This window comes from Somniosus microcephalus, unplaced genomic scaffold (genome assembly GCF_052327205.1).
Source record: "Somniosus microcephalus isolate GS21.2 unplaced genomic scaffold, FLI_Smic_1.0 unresolved_chr4, whole genome shotgun sequence".
Taxonomy (NCBI): Eukaryota; Metazoa; Chordata; class Chondrichthyes; order Squaliformes; family Somniosidae; genus Somniosus; species Somniosus microcephalus.
In genome coordinates, this window is record NW_028225182.1 from 16,145,979 (window position 1) to 16,168,259 (window position 22,281).

General features: G+C 46.6%; 1 non-coding gene across 1 annotated transcript; it reads right to left on the bottom strand.

The window, feature by feature from the left end:
• Positions 1 to 12,682: 12,682 nt before the first annotated feature.
• Positions 12,683 to 12,755, bottom strand: trnak-cuu (transfer RNA lysine (anticodon CUU)). The gene has a single exon. It is a non-coding gene; the product is annotated as a tRNA-Lys (tRNA).
• Between the last annotated feature and the right edge of the window lie 9,526 nt (positions 12,756 to 22,281).

Genomic DNA, 22,281 nt, shown 5'->3' on the forward strand with positions numbered 1-22,281 from the left:
TAGGACACTATGGAGGGATTTTCTAGATTTAATATGATAATTTCTAGCAGGCATTTGAGAAGATTTCACACAAGCGACTGTTAGCAAAAATTTAATTCTACGTTAAATTAGTAACTGTTAATAATATATTGCATTGATAACTTTAATTAGGTACATCTTAGTCTTAATATTCTGTAAAGTTAGTTAATAGTCGAATAAATAAAGGCAGGGCAGCTCAGTCCCACGGAATGTGCATCCTGTGCCATGTGGGAAATCCAGGACGTATCCCATGTCCTGGACAACCACGTGTGCAGGCCGTGTCGTCAGCTGGAGGAGCTCGCGGTTTCGGAGCTTGATCAGCAGCTGGCGTCACTGCAGTGCATCCGCGAGGCTGAGAGCTACGTGGACAGCACGTTTCAGGAGGTGGTCACCCCGCAGCTAAGGAGTGTACAGGCAGAGAGGGAATGGGTGACCGTTAGACAGACGAGGAGAACAGACATGACTCCAGGATGGGGAGACAGGGACTGAATTTATATGGCTAGAGTTAAGATATAATAGAGGGGCCGTTACACTACTAGATGTATTCTATAGGCCACCAACTAGTGAGAAAATATGGAGAAGCAAATTTGCAGAGAAATTACAGAGAGATGTAAGAACTATTCAAGAAAGGCTGTAAGGATAATTCTAGTAACTACAGGCTGGTCAGTTTAACATCAATGGTGGGTAAAGTTCTAGAAACAATAATCAAGGAAAATATTAACGGCCAGTTGGAGAGGTTTAAGCTAATTAAGGAGAGCCAACATGGATTTGTAAAAGGCAGATCGTGTTTGACTAATATAATTGAATTTTTTGATGAAGTAACAGGGAACATTGATCAAGAGAATGCAATGGATGTTGTCTGCATGGATTTTAGGAAGGCGTTTGATAAGGTACCACGTAGAAGGCTGGATAACCAAATTGAGGCTCATGGAATAGATGGGTCAGTGGCAGCTTGGAGAAGGAATTGGCTTAAGGATAGAAAACAGCGAGTTGTGGTAAATGTGTGTTTTTTCAGACTGGAGGATGGTAGACAGTGGTGTTCCCCAAGGGTCAGTGCTGGGACCACTGCTTTTTATGATATATATGTAATTGACCTGGATATTGGAATACAGAGTAGAATTTCTAAATTTACCGATGACAACAAACTTTGGGGTGTGGCAAACAGTGAGGATGATACCAGTCAAATACAGCAGGATATAGAAAGGCTAGCAGAATGGGCAGACAAATGGCAGATGGAATTTAATACAGAGAAGTGTGAAGTGATGCATTTTGGTAGAAGGAACAGGGAGAGGCAATATACACTTAATGGCACAGTTGTAAAGAGTGTGCAGGGACAGAGGGACCTGGGAGTTAATGTACATAGGTCTCTGAAGGTGGCAGGACATATTGAGAGAGTGGTTAGCAAAGCATATGGGATCTTGGGCTTCATAAATAGAGGTATTGCGTACAAAAGTAGAGAAGTTATGCTGAACCTTTATAAAGCGCTGTTTAGGCCACGACTGGAGTATTGCGTCCAGTTCTGTTCACCACACTTTAGGAAGGATGTGAAGGCCCTTGAGAGGGTGCAGAGGAGATTTACCAGTATGGTTCTGGGGATGGAGCATCTTAGCTACAAGGACAGGTTGGAGAAGCTGGATTTGTTTTCATTACCACAACAACAACAACAACAACCTCTATTTATATAGCACCTTTAACGTAGTAAAACGTCCCAAGGCGCTGGACAGGATGATTTTAAGGCAAAGGAGGTTGAGGGGTGATTTGATAGACGTGTACAAGATTATGGCGGGTTTGGATACACGAGACGGGAAAACGCTGTTCCCACTAGTTCATTGTACAAGGACTGATGGACACAGATTTAAGGTTTTGGGCAAGAGATACAGGAGGGATGTGAGGAAAACTTTTTTACTCAGCGAGTGGTGAGGACTTGGGACTCGCTGCCAACGGAAGTCGTAGAAGCAGAGACACTCAATGTTTTCAAGGGGAGACTGGTTAGAAACTTGAGGGAAATAGGCTTGCAGGGCTATGGGGATAGAGCGGGGGAATGGGACTGAATGGATAGCTCCACAGAGAGCTGGAACAGAATCAATGGGCCGAATGGCCTCCTTCTGTGCCGTTACGACTCTATGACAATGAAGTATAGACTAGTGATAATGGGGGCTTCAACTATCCTAATATATCTGACTATAGAGAGTTCAGATTAGAAGTGAAAAGGAAAATAAGAGGGGCAAAGAGAGGGTCTGAGAAAAGAATGGCAGCTAACATAAAAGGTAATCCCAAAGTCTTCCATAGGCATATATTACCAAGTTTAACGACACTAAGTTAGTGGCAGAGTAAGTAGTGCGGAAGGGAGCAGAAAATTGCAAAGGGACATTGGTTGAGTGGGCAAAACTAGAGACGTCAGATTCAGAGGGAAGGAAATTCGGGATTTAATGAGTTTGAATGGAACATTTTTGACTTGTGCAGTTCGGTCAGAGAAATGCCAGTGAAAGGAAATCATTGCAGAAAGAGCGATTCTGTAGTGTCCCTTCTGTCTGAACAGTACTTTGTCGATAATTAACTAAGCAGAGGTCTCCAGAGTGTAGCGGTTATCACGTTCACCACACACGTGAAAAGTCCCTGGTTCGAGCCCGTGCGGAAACATTATGTTCCTGATGATTTTTTCTCTGTAATAAATTTAATAGGTTTCTTGTGTCAGGAAAAATGAACAATTTTAAACAGACTCCTAAAATACAGAGTGCGTAAATTCTGATAGGGTATAAATCTTCGTCAATGAATAAACTTTCACAAATTAATAAAGTTAAATTACTCAACTTTTGACTGTCCCTTACTGTGAGCATTTCTTTCATTCTGCAAAACAACGCTTTCGGTTAATGAATGTTGATTAAAACAATTAAACCACTAAACTACCAGAACACACATTAAAGAGTTGAACACAATTGCTGATATTTCTTATCTTTTTTCTTGTGTTTTTTCAGCTCTTGGTCCTTTTCAGCTACTGACTGCGGATATTCCTCTGATTAAACGTGAACAAAATGAAATATCTCGCAGCCCCGGCCTCGGTTAATACCAACAGATCTAAGCCGCATTTCAGGCCAGAAAACAAAGCCATTAATTATTCGCTCTTCCCCAGCTCCAGAGTTCAGAATGTTACTGCCCATCCCTGGAGCTGCAAGATACCAGGGACCCAGGGCAAACCACCCCATGCACCGAGCACAGGCTCAGGAAAACCCCGGGGGAGAAGATATCCCGGTGACTGAGGCTTCAACATCATTGAACAAGCACCTGGACTGAAACGTTCTTCATGTGGAAGTGATGAGATGCGCAAATTAATCAAATAAGTCAGGATGACCGAGTGGTCTAAGGCACTGCGGTCAGGTCGCAGTCTCCTCTTGGAAGCGTGGGTTCGAATCCCACTTCTAGCAGTCTTTACTTTTAATTACGAAGCGGAACTGATTTATTTTCACACCACTGTCAAGCACTTTGGGACATCCCTTAAAAGTGGGATTCAGCGGTTCACCTGCTCCATTCACATAGAAACATAGAAGATAGGAGCAGGAGTAGGCCATTCGGCCCCTCGAGCCTGCTCCGCCATTTAATGAGATCATGGCTGATCATCCACATTCAGTACCCTGTCCCTGCTTTCTCCCCATATCCCTTTATCTCTTTAGCCTTAAGAAATATATCTAACTCCTTCTTGAATATATTTAATGAATTGGCCTCAACTGCCTTCTGTGGTACAGAATTCAACAGGTTCACCACTCTCTGGGTGAAGAAATTCCTCCTCATCTCAGCCCTAAATGGCTTACCCCTTATCCTTAGACTGTGACCGCTGGTTCTGGATTCCCGCACCATCGGGATCATTCTTCCTGAATCTAGTGTGTCTAGTCCTGTTAGAATTTTGTAAGTTTCAATGAGATCCCCTCTCATTCTTCTAAACTCTAGCGAATATAAGCCTAATCATCTCAATCTGTCTTCATACGTCATTCCTGCCATCCCATGTATCAGTCTGGTGAATCTTCGCTGCACTACCTCCATGGCAAGAACATCCTTCCTCAGATAAGGTGACCAAAGCTGCACACAATACTCAAGTTGTGGTCTCAGCAAGGCCTTGTACAACTGCAGCAAGACATGCTTGCTCCTGTACTCGAATCCACTCACTATAAAGGCCAACATTTGCCTTCTTAACCACCTGCTGCACCTGCATGCTTACCTTCAGCGATTGGTGCACAAGGACACCCAAGTCTCATTGCAGTGCCCCTTTTCCTAATCTATTGATGTTCTGATAATAAGCTGTCTTCCTGTTTTTGCCACCAAAGTTGATAACCTCACGTTTATCCACATTATACTGCGTCTGCCATGCATCTGCTAAATCACCTAACCTGTCCACATCATACTGGAGTTTCTCTGCATCCTCCTCACAGCACACATGCCCACCCAGCTTTGTGTCGTCTGCAAACTTGGAGTTATTACATCTAGTTCAACCTTCTACATCATTAATATATATTGTGAGTAGCTGAGGTCCGAGCACTTATCCCTGCCCTACCCCACTAGTATCTGCCTGCCACTTGGAAAAAGACCCGTTTAGACATACTCTTTGCTTCCTGTCTGCCAACCAGTTCTCTATCCAAGTCAGTACCTTACCCCCGATCCCATGTGCTTTAACTTTGCACGCCAATCTCTTATCTGGGACCTTATCGAAAGCCTTCTGAAAGTCCAAATACACCACATCCACTGGTGCTCCCTTATCTATTCTACCAGTTACATCCTCAAAATTTTTTAACATTTCCATGACTGGTGATGCGCTATCAATTACTCAAAAGACTGAGGTTAAGCGAGTAACTAACAGGCTTTTATTAACAAGAGAATGAAGGTGTGCCTCGAGTGGTCGACCAGTCCAGAATACAGAGGGACTGTGGAGCAGTCACCTTTATACCTGGACTCGTGGGAGAAGTCAGCCGAGGCATGTACAGACATGTACACAGTGGAATACAAACACCCACACAGGCAGGTATAACAGTGGTTTACCACATTCACCCCTTGTTTAAGAATGAGTCCAGCGGGGTGAAGTGTACTAAAAGTTTGTGTATTGGAGTCTCTCCGGAGGTCTTGTCTGCCGCTGTGATCGACGTGGCGATGGCAGGGGTAGTGAAGCTTCCAGCGTCGACTCCCGCGTAGGCTGGGGCACTGGTGTGTAGTCCTCGTGGGTGTCGAGCGGGTCGCGGGGCCCAGGCATGCCATCTGCTGGGGTTGGATATTGGATCGTGGGGGGGGCGGTGGTAGTGGGTAGTGGGTTACTGGGACCACCGAGGGTGCGAAGTCTCGTATGGAGACTGTGTCTTCCCGCCCGTCCGGGTACGCAATGTATGCATACTGGGGGTTGGCGTGGAGGAGGTCGACCCTCTCGACCAGGGTGTCCGTTTTATGGATCCTCACGTGTCTTCTCAGTAGGACCGGTCCTGGGGACGTCAGCCATGGCAGTAGCGATGTCCCCGATGTGGACTTCCGTGGGAAGACAAACATTTTCTCATGAGGGGTGGCATTAGTGGCAGTGCAGAGCAGTGACCGAATAGAGTGGAGCACATCGGGGAGCACATCCTGCCAGTGGGAGGTCAGAAGGCCCCTAGACTTTAAGGCTAGCAGGGCGGCCTTCCAAACTGTCGCATTCTCTCTTTCCATCTGTCTGTTCCGCCGGGGGTTGTAACTGGTGGTCCTGCTTGTGGCAATACCCCTAGCCAACAGGTACTGGTGGAGTTCGTCGCTCATAAACGATGAGCCCCGGTCGCTATGGATATAGCTGGGGAAACCGAACAGGGTGAAGAGGTCGTTCAGACATTTAATGACGGTGGCACTGGTCATGTCCGGGCAGGGGATGGCGAATGGGAAACGGGAGTGCTCATCAATAATGTTGAGGAATTACACATTGCAGTCGGAGGAGGTGAGAGGCCCTTTAAAATCAACACTCAGGCACTCGAAGGGGCGAATGGCTTTTATTAGGTGAGCCCTGTCTGGTCTATAAAAGTGCGGTTTGCACTCAGCGCAGACTTGGCAGTTCCTGGTCATGGTCCTTACCTCCTCAATGGACTAAGGCAGGTTGCGGGCCTTGATGAAGTGGAAGAACCTGGTGACCCCCGGGTGGCAGATGTCATTGTGGAGGGCCCACAGTCTATCAATCTGCGCGCTGGCGCAGGTGCCACGCGATAGAGCATCCGAGGGTTCATTGAGCTTCCCGGGCTGGTGCAAGATCTCGTAATTGTAGGTGGAAAGTTCGATTCTCCACCTCAAGATCTTGTCGTTTTTGATTTTGCCCCTCTGCTTGTTGTTAAACATAAAAGCAACTGAACGCTGGTCAGTGAGCAGGGTAAATCGTTTTCTGGCCAGGTAGTGCCTCCAATGACGCACAGCCTCCACAATAGCCTGTGCCTCCTTCTCAACAGTGGAGTGTCTGATCTCCGGGCCCTGGAGGGTTCGTGAAAAGAAGGCCACGGGTCTCCCTGCCTGATTAAGAGTAGCAGCCAGGGCAAAGTTGGACGCGTCGCTTTCCACCTGGAAGGGGATGGATTCATCCACTGCGTGCATGGTGGCTTTGGCAATGTCTTCCTTGATATGGTGGAAGGGTAAGCGGGCCTCTGCCATCAAGGGGAAAGAGGTGGACTTGATCAGCGGACGGGCCTTGTCCACATAGTAGGGGACCCACTGGGCATAATAGGTGAAAAACCCGAGGCACCTCTTCAGGGCCTTGAGGCAGTGGGAGTTCCATAAGGGGACGCATCCGGTCGGGGTCGGGACCGATGACTCCGTGTTCCACAACGCAGCCAAGGATGGCGAGGCGGGTTGTGCGGAATATGCACTTCTCCTTGTTATACGTCAGGTTCAGGAGTTGGGCGGTGCAGAGGAATTTTTCGAGGTTTGCGTCATGGTCCTGCAAGTCATGGCCGCAGATGGTCACATTGTCCAGGTATGGGAAAGTGGCCTGCAACGCATTTTGATCGACCATCCGGTCCATCTCCCTTTGGAAGACGGAGACCCCGTTGGTGACGCCAAAGGGAACCCTAAGGTAGTGATAGAGGCGGCCGTTTGCCTCAAAGGCAGTATACTGGCGGTCCTCAGAGCGGATAGGGAGCTGGTGGTACGCTGATTTCAGATCAATGGTGGAGAAGACGTGGTACTGCGTGATCTGGTTGACCATATCAGCTATGTGGGGGAGTGGGTAAGCCTCCAGCAGGGTGTAGCGATTTATTGTCTGGCTGTAGTCGATGACCAGGCGCTGCTTCTCGCCGGTCTTAATGACCACAACCTGGGCTCGCCAGGGGCTGGTGCTGCCCTCAATAATCCCCTCCTTCAGGAGCCGCTCCACTTCGGTTTTAATGAAAACCCTGTCCCCGGCACTTTATCGCCTGCTCTTTGTGGCGATGGGCTTACAGTCGGGGGTGAGGTTAGCAAACAGTGGGGGTGGGGGTGACTCTGAGTGTGGAGAGGTTGCACCTGGTGCGCAGCGGGCAGTTTGGAAGCTGCTGGCTGTGGACTGTGAGTGGGGGGAGGGGTCCACCGTACGCCATCGTAACACTTTTAAGGTGGCACTGAAAATCTAGCCCCAGTAGAACGGCAGTGCAGAGGTGGGGCAGGACCAGAAGATTAAAATGCTCATACACAGTCCCGTCTACTAAGAGTGTCACCATGCAGTAGACGCCAATGTCCGCCGACTGGGACTCGGAGGCCATAGAAATCCGCTGGTGCGCAGGCAGGACTGGGAGAGAGCAACGCCGCACCATGTCGGGGTGGATGAAGCTCTCCGTGCTCCCAGAGTCAAAAAGGCAGGTTGTTTTGTGACCATTTACCTTAATGTCCATTGTGGACCGGGCCAGTTGGTGCGGTCTCGCTTGGTCCAGCGTAACGGAGGCCAGCGTAGGGGTCGGTGTGTCGCTGCGGGTATCAGATGAGGCGGTGTTGGGGGCCTGCTGCGTCCCGGCTGGCATCCAAGATGGCGGCGTCCATGATCCCCATGTGGCTGGAGGCGTCCAAAATGGCTGCTGTTCCGGTGGTTCGCACATGGCTGGGGAGGCCCAAGATGGCGGCCCGCACGGCCCACACACGGCTCTGCTGGGGTTCGGGGTGGCTTTGGCACTGCAGACGCTGGCGTAGTGTCCCTTCTTCCCGCAGCCCGAGCAGATCTCATTTTTCGTCGGGCAGCGCGCTCTGGGGTGTCTGGCCTGGCCACTGAAGTAGCATTTCTGGCCTTGGGACACTGCTGCGGTAGTTGGGCCGTTGCTGGAATGTGGCTGGTGTGGCACGGCGCTATGAGACGGTCCTACAATGTCCCAGGCTGTCGTTCCCCGCGGCGTCCACGGTGCAGAGGAGTAGGCATCCATGCCCCGTTAGGCTGCGTCCAATGATAGTGCGAGTTAGGAGGCCTTGTTGAGGTCGAGGTCACTCTGCTCCAACAGTCGCTTTCGGGTGTAATTCGACCTGTGGCCCGCTACAAAAGCGTCCCGGATAAGTTCCTCTGTGTACACGGTGGCCTTTACATCCTTACAACCACAGGCCCGGCCAAGCACAGACAGTGCCTGAAGGTATTCCTCGGTCGATTCCCCAGGTTGTTGTTTACGACTCCCCAGGAGGTGCCTGGCACACAGCTCGTTCACTGGGCACGTGTACTGGTCCTTGAGGAGCTTGAGAGCAGCCGTGTATGAGGTCGCATCCTGGATGACCGAGTATGCTCGGTGGTTCACTTTGGAGGTCAGGACATCCAGTTTGTCCTCATCCAATTTGACCGATGCAGCGGAGGCGATCAGGAATCTTTCAAAGCACCTAAGCCAGTGAGCAAACTTGGTGGATGCGTCCGCCTCCTGATGGTCTAAATCGAGGCATGCTGGTGTGAGGATCTTCTCCATTATAAAAAATCTTGTTAATAAAATTGATGCGCTATCAATTACTCAAAAGACTGAGGTTAAGCGAGTAACTAACAGGCTTTTATTAACAAGAGAATGAAGGTGTGCCTCGAGTGGTCGACCAGTCCAGAATACAGAGGGACTGTGGAGAAGTCACCTTTATACCTGGACTCGTGGGAGGAGTCAGCCGAGGCATGTACAGACATGTACACAGTGGAATAAAAACACCCACACTGGCAGGTATAACAGTGGTTTACCACACCTGGTACTGAAAGTGGAGACGGTTCCACAGTATAGCAGTTATCCCGTTTGCGGAATCATTTTGTTGGAACTTGCTCCTTCTGCTTGTCCAGGGGCGAGATTGCTCTCCTGTGTGAGGAAATAACAACTAAGAACAAAAGAATTAGGAGCTGGAGTAGCCCATATATTGTGTAAAATGAGATATGGGTAACAGTTAACAGTTAACATGCAAAGCACAAAACATGCTGACAAGGGTGGTGCTGTTGCTGTTTGGCGAACCGACCTCTACCTAGTGGAAGCTGTACGCCAACTCTCCAACACCTCCTCCTACCTCCGCCTGGACCATGACCCCACTGCCGAATATCAAGCCACCATTTGCAAGACTGTCACTGACCTCGTATGAGAAGAGATTGAGTAAACTAGGCCTGCAATCTCTTGAATTCGGAAGAATGAGAGGGGATCTCATTAAGCATGCAAAATTATTACATGGTTTGATTGGTTGGATGCTGGGAGAATGTTTCCCTTGGCTGAGGAGTCTAGAACCAGGGGCCACAGCCTCAGGATAAAGGTTAGGCCATTCAGGACTGAGAGGAGAATAAATTTCTGCACACAGAGGGTGGTGAATATTTGGAATTCTCTACCCCAGAGGGCTGTGGAGGCTCAGTCATTGGGTATGTTCAAAACAGAAGTCGGTAGATTTCTGACTGGTAAGGGCATCAATGGATATGGCGATAGGGCCGGTGAATGGAATTGAGGCAGGAGATCAGCCATGATCTCATAGAATCCCCTACACTTGCTTAAAAATCTGTTCCATTACCACTTTTTTCCAGTTCTGACGAAAGGTTATCGACCTGAAACGTTAACTCTGTTTCTCTCTTCGCAGAAGCTGCCTGACCTGCTGAGTACCTCCAGCATTTTCTGTTTCAATTCAGATTTCCAGCATCTGCAGTATTTTCTCAGTTCGCATTTCTTTCATTGTGCAAAACAAGGTTATCGCTCAATTAATGGGCCAGAAATTCGTGAGCAAATGCGTGAGTACGGTCGGGGTACTCACGCATCTGGCCGTTGGAAATGCCAGCGTTCAGCATGCACAGCGCATGCGGGGAACGCCGGCATTTCCAGTGCTCAGAACGAAGGGGTTCATAGGCACAGCGCGTGCGACTGCACAGGCAGCACTTGCGCAGTGAATTTCGTAGATTTCATTCATGGATTCAGTGAGGGTAAGTCCTTACAAGTTACACTTGAAAAAAGCAGGTGTAATGTTGTTCCAAGGCTGCGGAGGAAGATATATTTTATCGTGGAGCTTCTGAAAGGCAATATTTTTGTTTGGGAAAGGGAGGGAAGTTATTTTAAGAAATTTTAAGTAAGTTTTAAAGATAAAAAAATTTTTTTAAACGTCTTTTCAGAACGGTAGGTAGAAGGAGCAATTGTGGCTGTGTGAATGGAATGTGAAAATGAGTGTTCTAAAATGAGTAATGTAACATTTCCAGCACTTTTGGAAACAAACTTTTCATCAGTAATAAGTAATTCTGTATGTATGTCCGCATATATTCCTTTACATATATGTATGTGTGTTTTATATTCCTTTACTTATGTGTATGAATGTATGTTTTTAATTATGATTTTCCAATAAGTTACTTTCTCTGAAAGTCATAATTAAATAATACATTCATACACATAAGTAAAGGAATATATACATAACACGCAAAGGAATATATACAGACATACATACTTTCAGAAGCTCCACGATAAGAAATATCTTCCTCCGCAGCCTCTGGAGCAACTGTACCCATGCTTTTTTCATGTGTAAGTTGTAAGGACTTGACCTCACTGAAAGCATGAATGAAAGCGGCGAATTTTACTGCGCACGCGTTCTGCCTCTGAACCCCTTCGTTCAGAGGACAGGAAATGCCGGTTTTCCCCGCATGCGCTGTGCATGCTGAAAACCGGCATTTCCTCCGGCCAGACGCGTAAGTACCCCGACCGTACTCGCGCATTTGGAAGGGAATTACTGGGCCAACATTTTACATGTAAATAAAATGAAAAATTTAACAATTGCACGATTTGCCCCGTCGCATCTGCGACTGAGGGTCCAAGGAGGTGCATTGCGCAAGAGGTCATCGTCGTACGTATCCTCACACTGTTCCCTTTCGGGAACTGTATGAAGTGGTGGAAGGATTTATGGCCGTGATTAACGCTCATTCCGTGACCGTAACCATCTTTGAACCAGCCATTAGGGTGGTTAGTCCTATGGCGTGAGGGTTTTACAGGCTCCCACAACCCATCTGAGGTGGGGGGGGGACCCACACCCACGGACGCAAGTATCCCGCTGGATGTCCACCCAGAATTTATAGTTGGAGCTCCGACTCCACTTGCCGGGACTGTTTGGAGTGGGGTTCGAAACCCTACTCCTTCTGGCCCAGCGGCGGGGATGCTTACTGCTACGCAAAAGGCCCACTCCACACAAAAGGTGACACCCATACGTTTCCTGTGCCTTTTCCCTCCCCGTGACTGGAGCCCTATGCTGCCACTTGAAAGACCAAGCTATCATCTGCCCTTTTTGCGGCGCCTTTGACTTCTCATTACCAATGATGAGCAGGCGCTGCGCCTCCACCTCCTTGAGGGGATTGCTGAGGTCATCATCAGTTCAATTGTGAGTTCTTTTAATGCCGTGAATTGTGCTCATTCCAGCCATTTCACATTGCTCATTGGATTGGGCCTTTGGCATAGCGGTAGGATCCCCGCCGCTAAACCAGATCAGGATCGCGGTTTCAAACTCTGCTCCAGACAGTCCTGGCAAGTGGAGTCGGAGCTCCAGCTCTAAATTCTGGGTTGACATCCAGTGGGATATTTGTGTCCGTGGGTGTGGGTGGCCCCTCCTCCTTGTAAAGCTTGTGGGAGCCTGTAAAACCGTCCTGCCATAGGATTAACTGCCCTAATGGCTGGTTCAAAAATGGTTACTGCCACAGAATGAGCGTTAATCATGGCCATAAATCCTTCCACCACTTCATACAGTTCCCCAAAGGGAACAGTGTGAAGACACGTATGATGACGACATTGCTAAATAAATAAATGGAATTAAAAAAATTCTTTTAGGTCTTTAAATTGCTTTAATTCTGTTTAAAACTACTTCAGATTCTTCAAAATAATGTAAACATTTTTAAAAGTTTATAAAAGTTACCAAAATCTTCAAAAAACTTCCAAAAACCTATTTAAACTGCTGCTTTGCATGTAAAAATGCTTCGCAGCTTGGCAGAAACATTGGGGGCGTGTGCTGTGAAACTGAGACCTCAAGGGGCGTGTCTCAGTTGCACTGCGCGCTCCAGGCTTCGCGCTGGCTGCACTCCTGGGCGGCGTGACGTCATACGCTGCCCGGGATTCTTCTTTTTGAAACACGAATTCCAGGCGTCCCTGGAGGTGATCGGCAGGAGCATCGGGTAAGTGCATATACGGGGCTTGCACGCGCGGCAAGCCCCGTTCACGAATTTCTGGCCCAATGACGCTTTGAAAGCAACATAAAAGTTTAACAAAATAAATACCGCCCAACGTGGGGCTCGAACCCACGACCCTGACATTAAGAGTCTCATGCTCGACCGACTGAGCTAGCCGGGCCCGTTGGAGCTGTATTTCTTTGTCGCTGATTGCAGTCAGGTACCTGGTGGCTCCGGCCCGGTCACAACAGCATGTCTGAGCCGCGTTTCTGCAAACTACAAAACAAGTTCTCCAGAAGCCCAAGGCGTATAAGGAACTCAAGCAGCATAATCCCTTTCATTAACCACAGGGGTTCAGGCAATTTTCTGATCGCAAAGCGCTTTAGTCCTTGTCAATATCTCTTGTCTATTTCCCGGAGATTCCCGGTTCTGTCTTTCTCTCTGGCTCTGTTTATTGTGTCTGTGGCCACCTGCGGGTTGATTTTGAAGGAATACCTGTGTTTGTGTCTGCTTGTTACGTTAAACAAATGAGGGCATCAGGCGCTTCTGTGCATGACACTGAGGAATCAGGAGAAGGCAGGAGGAATGAAAAAGTGTTTGTGGAACGTTTACATTGTAGGACCTCGTGGCGCAACGGTAGCGCGTTCGACTCTAAATCCGAAAGCTGTGTGTTCAAATCACGTCGAGGTCACTGTTCTTCCGGGTAATTCCAGAATTGTTGTTTTCTTTGCCGTTTCACAATAACCAGACACGTGCTCCAAAGACTGTCTCACTCTTTCCCCAGTGTCAGGGAGAGAAGCGCCACAATTCCTCATTTATTTAAAGTGACAAGACACAAGCACAGGTATTCGCTAAAAATCAACCTGCAGGTGGTCACACAGAATAAACAGAGCCAGAGAGACAGGCAGAATCGGGAAACACCGGCAAATAGACGTGAGATATTGACAAGGTGAGAAAGCGCTTTGCGATCAGAAAATTGCCTGAATCCCTGTGGTTAATGAAAGGGCTTTTGATGCTTGATTTCCTTACACACCTTGGAATTCAGGTGAACGTGGTTCATGGTTTGCAGAACAATTTAAACCCCTGGGTTAAACCAGAGGGAAGGAAATTCGGCAGTTTAATGAGTTTGAAAGGAACATTTTTGACTTGTGCAGTTCGGTCAGAGAAATGCCAGTGAAAGGAAATCAAAGCAGAAAAAGCGATTCTGTAGTCTCCCTTCTGTCTGAACAGTGCTTTCTCGAGCGCATTTAAGCAGAAGTTTCCGTAGTGTAGCGGTTATCACGTTTGCCTTATACACGCAATAGTTCCTGGTTCGAGCCCAGGCGGAAAGATTATTTTTCTGTGAAGTAAATTTAACAGGTTTCTTGTGTCAGAAGCAACGAACAGTTTAAAGCAGACTCCTAAAATACACAGTGCGTAAATTCTGACAGAGTATAAATCTTCGTCAATGAATAAACTTTCACAAATTATTAAAGTTAAATTACTCAACTTTCGACTGTCCCTTACTGTGAGCATTTCTTTCATTCTGCAAAACAACGCTTTCGGTTAATGAATGTTGATTAAAACAATTAAACCACTAAACTACCAGAACACACATTAAAGAGTTGATCACAATTGCTGATAATTCTTATCTTTTTTCTGGTGTTTTTTCAGCTCTTGGTCCTTTTCAGCTCCTGACTGCGGATATTCCTCTGATTAAACGTGAACAAACTGAAATATCCCGCAGCCCCGGCCTCGGTTATTACCAACAGATCTAAGCCGCATTTCAGGCCCGAAAACAAACACATTAATTATTCGCTTTTCCCCAGCTCCAGAGCTCAGATTGTTACTGCCCATCCCTGGAGCTGCAAGATACCAGGCACCCGGGACAAACCTCCCCATACACCGAGCACAAGCTCAGGAAATCCCCAGGGGGAGATGATATCCCGCTCACTGAGCCTTCAACAGCATTGAACAAGCACCCGGACGGAAACGTTCTTCATGCGGAAGTGATGAGATGTAGAAATTAACGGAGCAAGTCAGGATGGCCGAGCGGTCTAAGGCGCTGCGTTCAGGTCGCAGTCTCCTCGAGAGGCGTGTGTGCGAATCCCACTTCTGACAGTCTTTACTTTTAATTACCAAGCGGAACTCATTTATTCTCACACCACTGTCAAGCACTTTGGGACATCCCTTAAAAGTGGGATTCAGCATTTCACCTGCTCCATTCACATAGAAACATAGAAGCTAGGAGCAGGAGTAGGCCATTCGGCCCCTCGAGCCTGCTCCGTCATTTAATGAGATCATGGCTGATCATCCACATTCAGTACCCTGTCCCTGCTTTCTCCCCATATCCCTTTATCTCTTTAGCCTTAATAAAAATATCTAACTCCTTCTTGAATATATTTAATGAACTGGCCTCAACTGCCTTCTGTGGTACAGAAGCCAACAGGTTCACCACTCTCTGGGTAAAGACATTCCTCCTCATCTCAGCTCTAGGTGGCTTACCCCTTATCCTAAGACTGTGACCGCTGGTTCTGGATTCCCGCACCATCGGGATCATTCTTCCTGCATCTAGTGTGTCTAGTCCTGTTAGAATTTTGTAAGTTTCAATGAGATCCCCTCTCGTTCTTCTAAATTCTAGCGAATATAAGTCTATTCATCTCAACCTGTCTTCATACGTCATTCCTGCCATCCCATGTATCAGTCTGGTGAATCTTCGCAGCACTCCCTCCATGACAAGAACATCCTTCCTCAGATAAGGTGACCAAAGCTGCACACAATACTCAAGGTATGGTCTCACCAAGGCGTTGTACAACTGCAGCAAGGCATCCTTGCTCATGTACTCGAAACCTCTCACTATAAAGGGCAACATTTGCCTTCTTAACCACCTGCTGCACCTGCATGCTTACCTTCAGCGATTGGTGCAAACGGACACCCAGGTCTCATTGCAGTTCCCATTTTCCCAATCTATTGTCATTCTGATAATTAGCTGTCTTCCTGTTTTTGCCACCAAAGTTGATAACCTCACATTTATCCACATTATACTGCATCTGCCATGCTTCTGCTAAATCACCTAATCTGTCCATATCATACTGGAGTTTCTCTGCATCCTCCTCACAACACACATGCCCACCCAGCTTTGTCTCGTCTGCAAACTTGGAGTTATTACATCTAGTTCAAACTTCTAGATCATTAATATATATTGTGAGTAGCTGGGGTCCTAGCACTTATCCCTGCCATACCCAACTAGTAAATGCCTGCCACTTGGAAAAAGTCTCGTTTAGACATACTCTTTGCTTCCTGTCTGCCAACCAGTTCTCTATCCAAGTCAGTACCTTACCCCCGATCCCATGTGCTTTAACTTTGCACGTCAATCTCTTATGTGGGACATTATCGAAAGCCTTCTGAAAGTCCAAATACACCACATCCACTGGTTCTCCCTTATCTATTCTACCAGTTACATCCTCAAAATTTTTTAACATTTCCTTCTGGCCTGGTACTGAAAGTGGAGACGGTTCCACAGTGTAGCAGTTATCACGTTTGCGGAATCATTTGGTTGGAACTTGCTCCTTCTGCTTGTCCAGTGGCGAGATTGCTCTCCTGTGTGAGGAAATAACAACTAAGAACAAAAGAATTAGGAGCTGGAGTAGCCCATATATTGTGTAAAATGAGATATGGGTAACAGTTAACAGTCAACATGCAAAGCACAAAACCTGCTGACAAGGGTGGTTCTGTTGCTGTTTGGCGAACCGACCTCTACCTAGCGGAAGCTGTATGCCAACTCTCCAACATCTCCTCCTACCTCCGCCTGGACCATGACCCCACTACCGAATATGAAGTCACCATTTGCAAGACTGTCACTGACCTCGTATGAGAAGAGATTGAGTAAACTAGGCCTGCAATCTCTTGAATTCGGAAGAATGAGAGGGGATCTCATTAAGCATGCAAAATTATTACAGGGATTGATCGGTTGGATGCTGGGAGAATTTTTCCCTTAGCTGGGGAGTCTAGAACCAGGGGCCACAGCCTCAGGATAAAGGTTAGGCCATTCAGGACTGAGAGGAGAAGAAATTTCTTCACACAGAGGGTGGCGAATCTTTGGAAATCTCTACCCCAGAAAACTGTGGAGGCTCAGTCATTGGGTATGTTCAAAACAGAAGGCAGTAGATTTCTGACTGGTAAGGGCATCAAGGGATATGGCGATAGGGCCGGTGAATGGAATTGAGGCACGAGATCAGCCATGATCTCATAGAATCCCCTACACTTGCTTAAAAATCTGTTCCATTCCATCTTTTTTCCAGTTCTGACGGAAGGTTATCGACCTGAAACGTAAACTCTGTTTCTCTCTTCGCAGAAGCTGCCTGACCTGCTGAGTATCTCCGCATTTTCTGTTTCAATTTAGATTTCCAGCATCTGCAGTATTTTCTCAGTTCGCATTTCTTTCATTGTGCAAAACAAGGTTATCGCTCAATTAATGACGCTTTGAAAGCAACATAAAAGTTAAAAAAAAAAAATACCGCCCAACGTGGGGCTCGAACCCACGACCTTAAAATTAAGAGTCTCGTACGCTACTGCTTGATCTTGCCGGGTCTCGTTAAAACTGCCTTTCGCTGTCGCTGATTGCAGTCAGGTACCTGGTGGCTCCTGCCCAGTCACAACAGCATGTCTGAGCCGCGTTTCTGCCAACTACGAAACAAGTTCTCCAGAAGCCCAAGACGTATAAGGAACTCAAGTAGCAAAATCCCTTTCATTAACCATAGGGGTTCAGGCAATTTTCTGATCGCAAAGCACTTTAGTCCTTGTCAATATCTCTTGTCTATATCCCGGAGATTCCCGATTCGGTGTTTCTCTCTGGCTCTGTTTATTGTGTCTGTGGCCACCTGCGGGTTGATTTTGAAGGAATACCTGTGTTTGTGTCTGCTTGTTACGTTAAACAAATGAGGGCATCAGGCGCTTCTGTGCATGACACTGAGGAATCAGGAGAAGGCAGGAGGAATGAAACAGTGTTTGTGAAACGTGTGTATATTAAAACAGCGTGGTTTAAACTGTAGGATCTACTGGCGCAACGGTAGCGTGTTTGATTGCAGATCAGAAGGCTGCGTGTTCAAATCACGTCGGGGTCACTGTTTTTCCGGGTAATTCCAGAATTATTGTTTTCTTTGCCGTTTCACAATAACCAGGCACTTGCTCCAAAGACTGTCTCACTTTTTCACCAGTGTCAGGGAGAGAAGCGCCACAATTCCTCATTTATTTAATGTGACAAGACACATCACAGGTATTCGCTCAAAATCAACCTGCAGGTGGTCACACAGAATAAACAGAGCCAGAGAGACAGGCAGAATCGGGAAACACCGGCAAATAGACGAGAGATATTGGCCCAGTAATTCGGGTCGGGGGCTTGCCGCGCGTGCAAGCCCCGGATCTGCACTTACCCGACGCGCTGACATTTCAGCTCCAGGGATGCCTGGAATTCCTGTTTGAAAGAGAAGAATCCCGGGCAGCGTCTGACGTCACGCCGCCCAGGAGTGCAGCCAGCGCGAAGCCTGGAGCGCGCTGTGCAAGTGAGATACGCCCCTTAAGGTCTCATTGTATAGGACACGCCCCCAATCTCTCCAAGACGCTGCAGAGGACTTTGTAGTTACACAGCTGCAGGGAAAGTAAGGTATCTGCTATTTTATGAATGTTTTGTGAACTTTTATTAAATTTTAAATACGTTTAAATGATTTTGATGACTTTTAGAAAGTTTTAAAGAGAATTGAAGCTATTTAAGCATTTTTTAAAGCCTTGAAAACATTCTATTAATTCTTTTCAGTTAATTAGCAAAGTGAAATGGCTGGAATTCGCACATTTCACGTGATTAAAAGAACTCAGATCTTCACTGATGATGACCTCAGCAATCTCCTCAACGAGGTGGAGGCGAGGCACCTGCGCATCATGGGGAATGAGCAGTCGAGAGCTCCACGAAAATGTCAGATGGCAGCGTGGTCGGAAGTTGCACAAGCTGTCAGCGCGACCTCCACCATTCCACGTACAGCGGAACAATGCCGCAAGAAATTCAGTGACTTACTCCGATCTGTCAGGGTTTGTACAGTTATTACAATAGTGTACTGTAACATTGCTTAGAATTTAAGTTAGCTAGATTTATAAAGGCTTTCTCAATGCATTTACTGCAGTCAATTTGCTTCTTGGTAAAGTCACCTGAGGTAGCGATAAAACTTTATGGCTTTGGGGCCAGCTCAGGGATACCTACTGTTCTCTTATCTTGATTCCATTGCTTGGAGCTGTAAGACTTCAATCAAAGATGTAAAGAAACACCCAACCCAGTCTTCAAAGCCTTCGCTGTCCATGTCAGAAATGCAGCTGTGTGATTCTCTTATTTCTGCTGCAATTTCAGAGTAAAAGTGCTCACAACTCCAGGGAACGCACACTCACAGGCGGTGGTGTTGCCATGCTGAGGGTTTTGACCGAACATGAGGAACGGGTCCAGCAGATGTACGAATTTGCTAGCAATCGCCCCGCGGATGCATCTGAAACAGACATTGCTGACCCTCAATGTGAGTTGGCCTGGGCAGCTATATGTTAAATAAGGTTAGGTGTGTGCTGAATATCTGTGATGTGGCACATCGTGCTTTGCCTTAGCAAATGTTTTCTGCCTCCTTCCCACAGCTGGACAGAGTACCTCTCACACACGGGATGAGCAGTGCGTGGAGTCAGCGGCCACAGAGGGCATTGGGGAAGGTTTTTCTGATGCAATGGCAGCAATTACTGAAGATGCTGAGGTGGTTGAGGAACAGGAGCAACCTGTCCTATGTCAGCAAGTGCAGCAGGAGTGTATAGACCCTGTGTCGCTGGCCACTATCTCACCATCTCCTGGCCCTTGTGGCTAGACACTGATGACGGTAGCTCCACAGGCAGACACCATATGGACAATTCAGTGCAGGTGGGAGTAGCAGAAGTGCAGCAGCACCTACAAGATGAGCAGCAAGATATTGCAGGTTTCAGGCAATTGCTGAGCTCTCTCACTGAGAAGGAAGTAGACGCTAGAGACTATCAGGCAGGGAATGGAGAATATTGTCATTACACTAAATCAGATATCATCGCAGTTAGGGGTGCTTAATGATAATTCTCTTAATCAGATATCATCGCAGCTGGTGATGCTTAATGAAACTATGATTGTACTACTTAATTCGCTTGTATCTATCACTACTGGCATAACGCTGACTCCAGCACAAATGCCCTCCCTAGGTCACAGTGCAGAGCCACTTTGGTCCCAGGAGCCAGCAGCTATGCCAGTCATGATGCAGGACAGCATAGAATTGCCTCAGCAACAACCCTTTTCTCAAGCCGCTGCTGAAGAGCAGGAACAATCTGACAGGGCCCTTGCAAATAGATCTGGAGGGCTCCAGTCACGGGTAGTGAAAAGGCGCAGGAAGCGTTAGAGTGTCACCGTCAGCTCACTCCGCCACCTTCAACCCTCAGTCACACAGGCCAGTTGGCAAATCGTTAAATTGTTATATTTTTCACTTTATTTAAATGTTAAATGTTTTCTTACATATTTAAATTCAAGTGTTTATTTATGAAGGAAAGGATAGGTAACCTTATCGTTTCAGCAGTACACCCAGTAATCAATGTATAAAGAATTTAAACTTTTATTTAACTTCAAAAACTTTTACAACAAATGTTACAAAATTGTAAAATAGCTAGTTTGCGCTTTGAATGTCTGTATTGCAGTAAGAAAGTAAAAATTACTGTAAAATGTTTACATTTTCTTTTCTAACAGTCACCATTTTGCACATGTTTCAAAACGTTAAAAGAGGTAGTTAGCATCTTAATTTTTTTAATTTCACTAAGAATCAAACACAAATTAGTTAAACATGTTTACAAAGTGATTTCAAAACTGTTAACGTTAACATTTTTAAATTGCATAAAATAGGTCATTAACATCCTTGAACGAAGAAAGACAAGTAAAGACGAACTCTTTCCAATAACACTTCCTCACTGTTCCTGTCCATAAATTTTTTTAAAGTTCATAACTGTTACTTGAAATTTACAAGTTATTCACTTTAAACATTGAAACTGAATCTGAAAAGTGTTTGATTATGCAATAAAAGGTAACTGTTTCACTTCAATATGTGTCTGCTTCTGTCTTTGCCTTGCGGGGGGGAGGGGTAGGTACAGGGCATAACTACCGCGTGAAGGTGTTGGCTACCAGCAGTTCGCGAGCAGCCTTAGATTTGGCGGCACTTGGCTCCTCCCCATGAGGCCTGGCAACATGTACAATGCCATCGCCTTCATCCTCCACTTCAACAGGCAGCTGTTCCTCATTGTTAAGGGTCAGTCCTTCCTGCAGGGCAAGGTTGTGCAAAGCACAACAGGCCAGCACAATCCTTGCCACTTTCTGGTGAGAGTACTGCAAGGTCCCCTCTGACCTATCCAGGCACCGGAAGCGTGATTTCAGAACTCCTATTGTCCTCTCCACCACTTGACGTGTAGACACGTGTGCATGGTTGTATCTCTCCTGAGGCTCATTAATGGTATTGCGGTAGGGGGTCATCAGCCATGGTTTTAGCGGGTAGCCCTTGTCGCCCAATATCCATGCGGATCCTGTAGGCAATTTGCTGAGAGAATCATACAATTTAGAGTTACGGAGGACGAAGGAGTCATGATTACTCCCCCGGTGTCCTGAATTAACGTTTAGGATCCTCAGGTGCGCATCACATAATATCATTACATGCAATGAATGATACCCCTTCCTGTTAATGAATGTCACAGGTGCATCCTTGGGTGCCTTCAATGCAATATGTGTTCCATCGACGGCCCCAATCACTTTGGGGAATCCAGCAATGCGATGAAATGCTAAGGCCATCTCCTTCTGATGACGAGCGGACAAGTCATACATAATGAAATCAGAAATCCTACGGCAAATGGCTGCTGTGACCTGGTGAATGCAGACCATCGCAGCATTCTTAGAGATGTTGGTTATGTCACCGGTGCCTGCTTGAAATGATCCACTTGCAAAGAAGTTCAATGCTGTGGTTACCTTCATGTTCACTGACAAGGCAGTACGGGTCTTTGAGCGTGGCTCCAAGGTCTGCCTTCAACATGTCACATAGTCGTCCAATTGCCTCTTTACTGAAGCGCAGCCGCCTGATACACAACTCCTTGGACAGCATTTCAAATGATCGCCTCTCCCTGTAAACTCTGTGGGGTGGGTAGTTGTTCCTTCTGATCAGGAGAGGTTCATGGTTCCTAAATCTTCTACGTTGCTCCCTGGCATTCCTATTTCTTTGAAGCAAACATACAAATAGCATCACGGCAAAATTTCTACACCAGGGCATGTTCCTCGCTCACAGGACTACTCCTCACACAGAATAAATGGAAATAGTTGTTACACTTATTTTAATAAACTGAGTGCCTATAACATCAACTCGGCCTATGACAGGAAGCATGCTTTAACGGCTTGCAAACACATCCTTCCCGCCTGATGAATATCACAGGCCTACATATTTTTCGTAAATTGCATACATAAATACATTCATTCACGTACTGAAAGGAATACATACATAAATGCACATCCTAAATGGAAAATATAAATACATACATACAATCATACATACATACTTACTAAATATTACTGATGACAATAACATTTTGTAAGCAATTTATTATTTTTAAAACATTAAATTTCACATTTTATAAAAATAAATTCAATGAGGCCTTGGCCACAG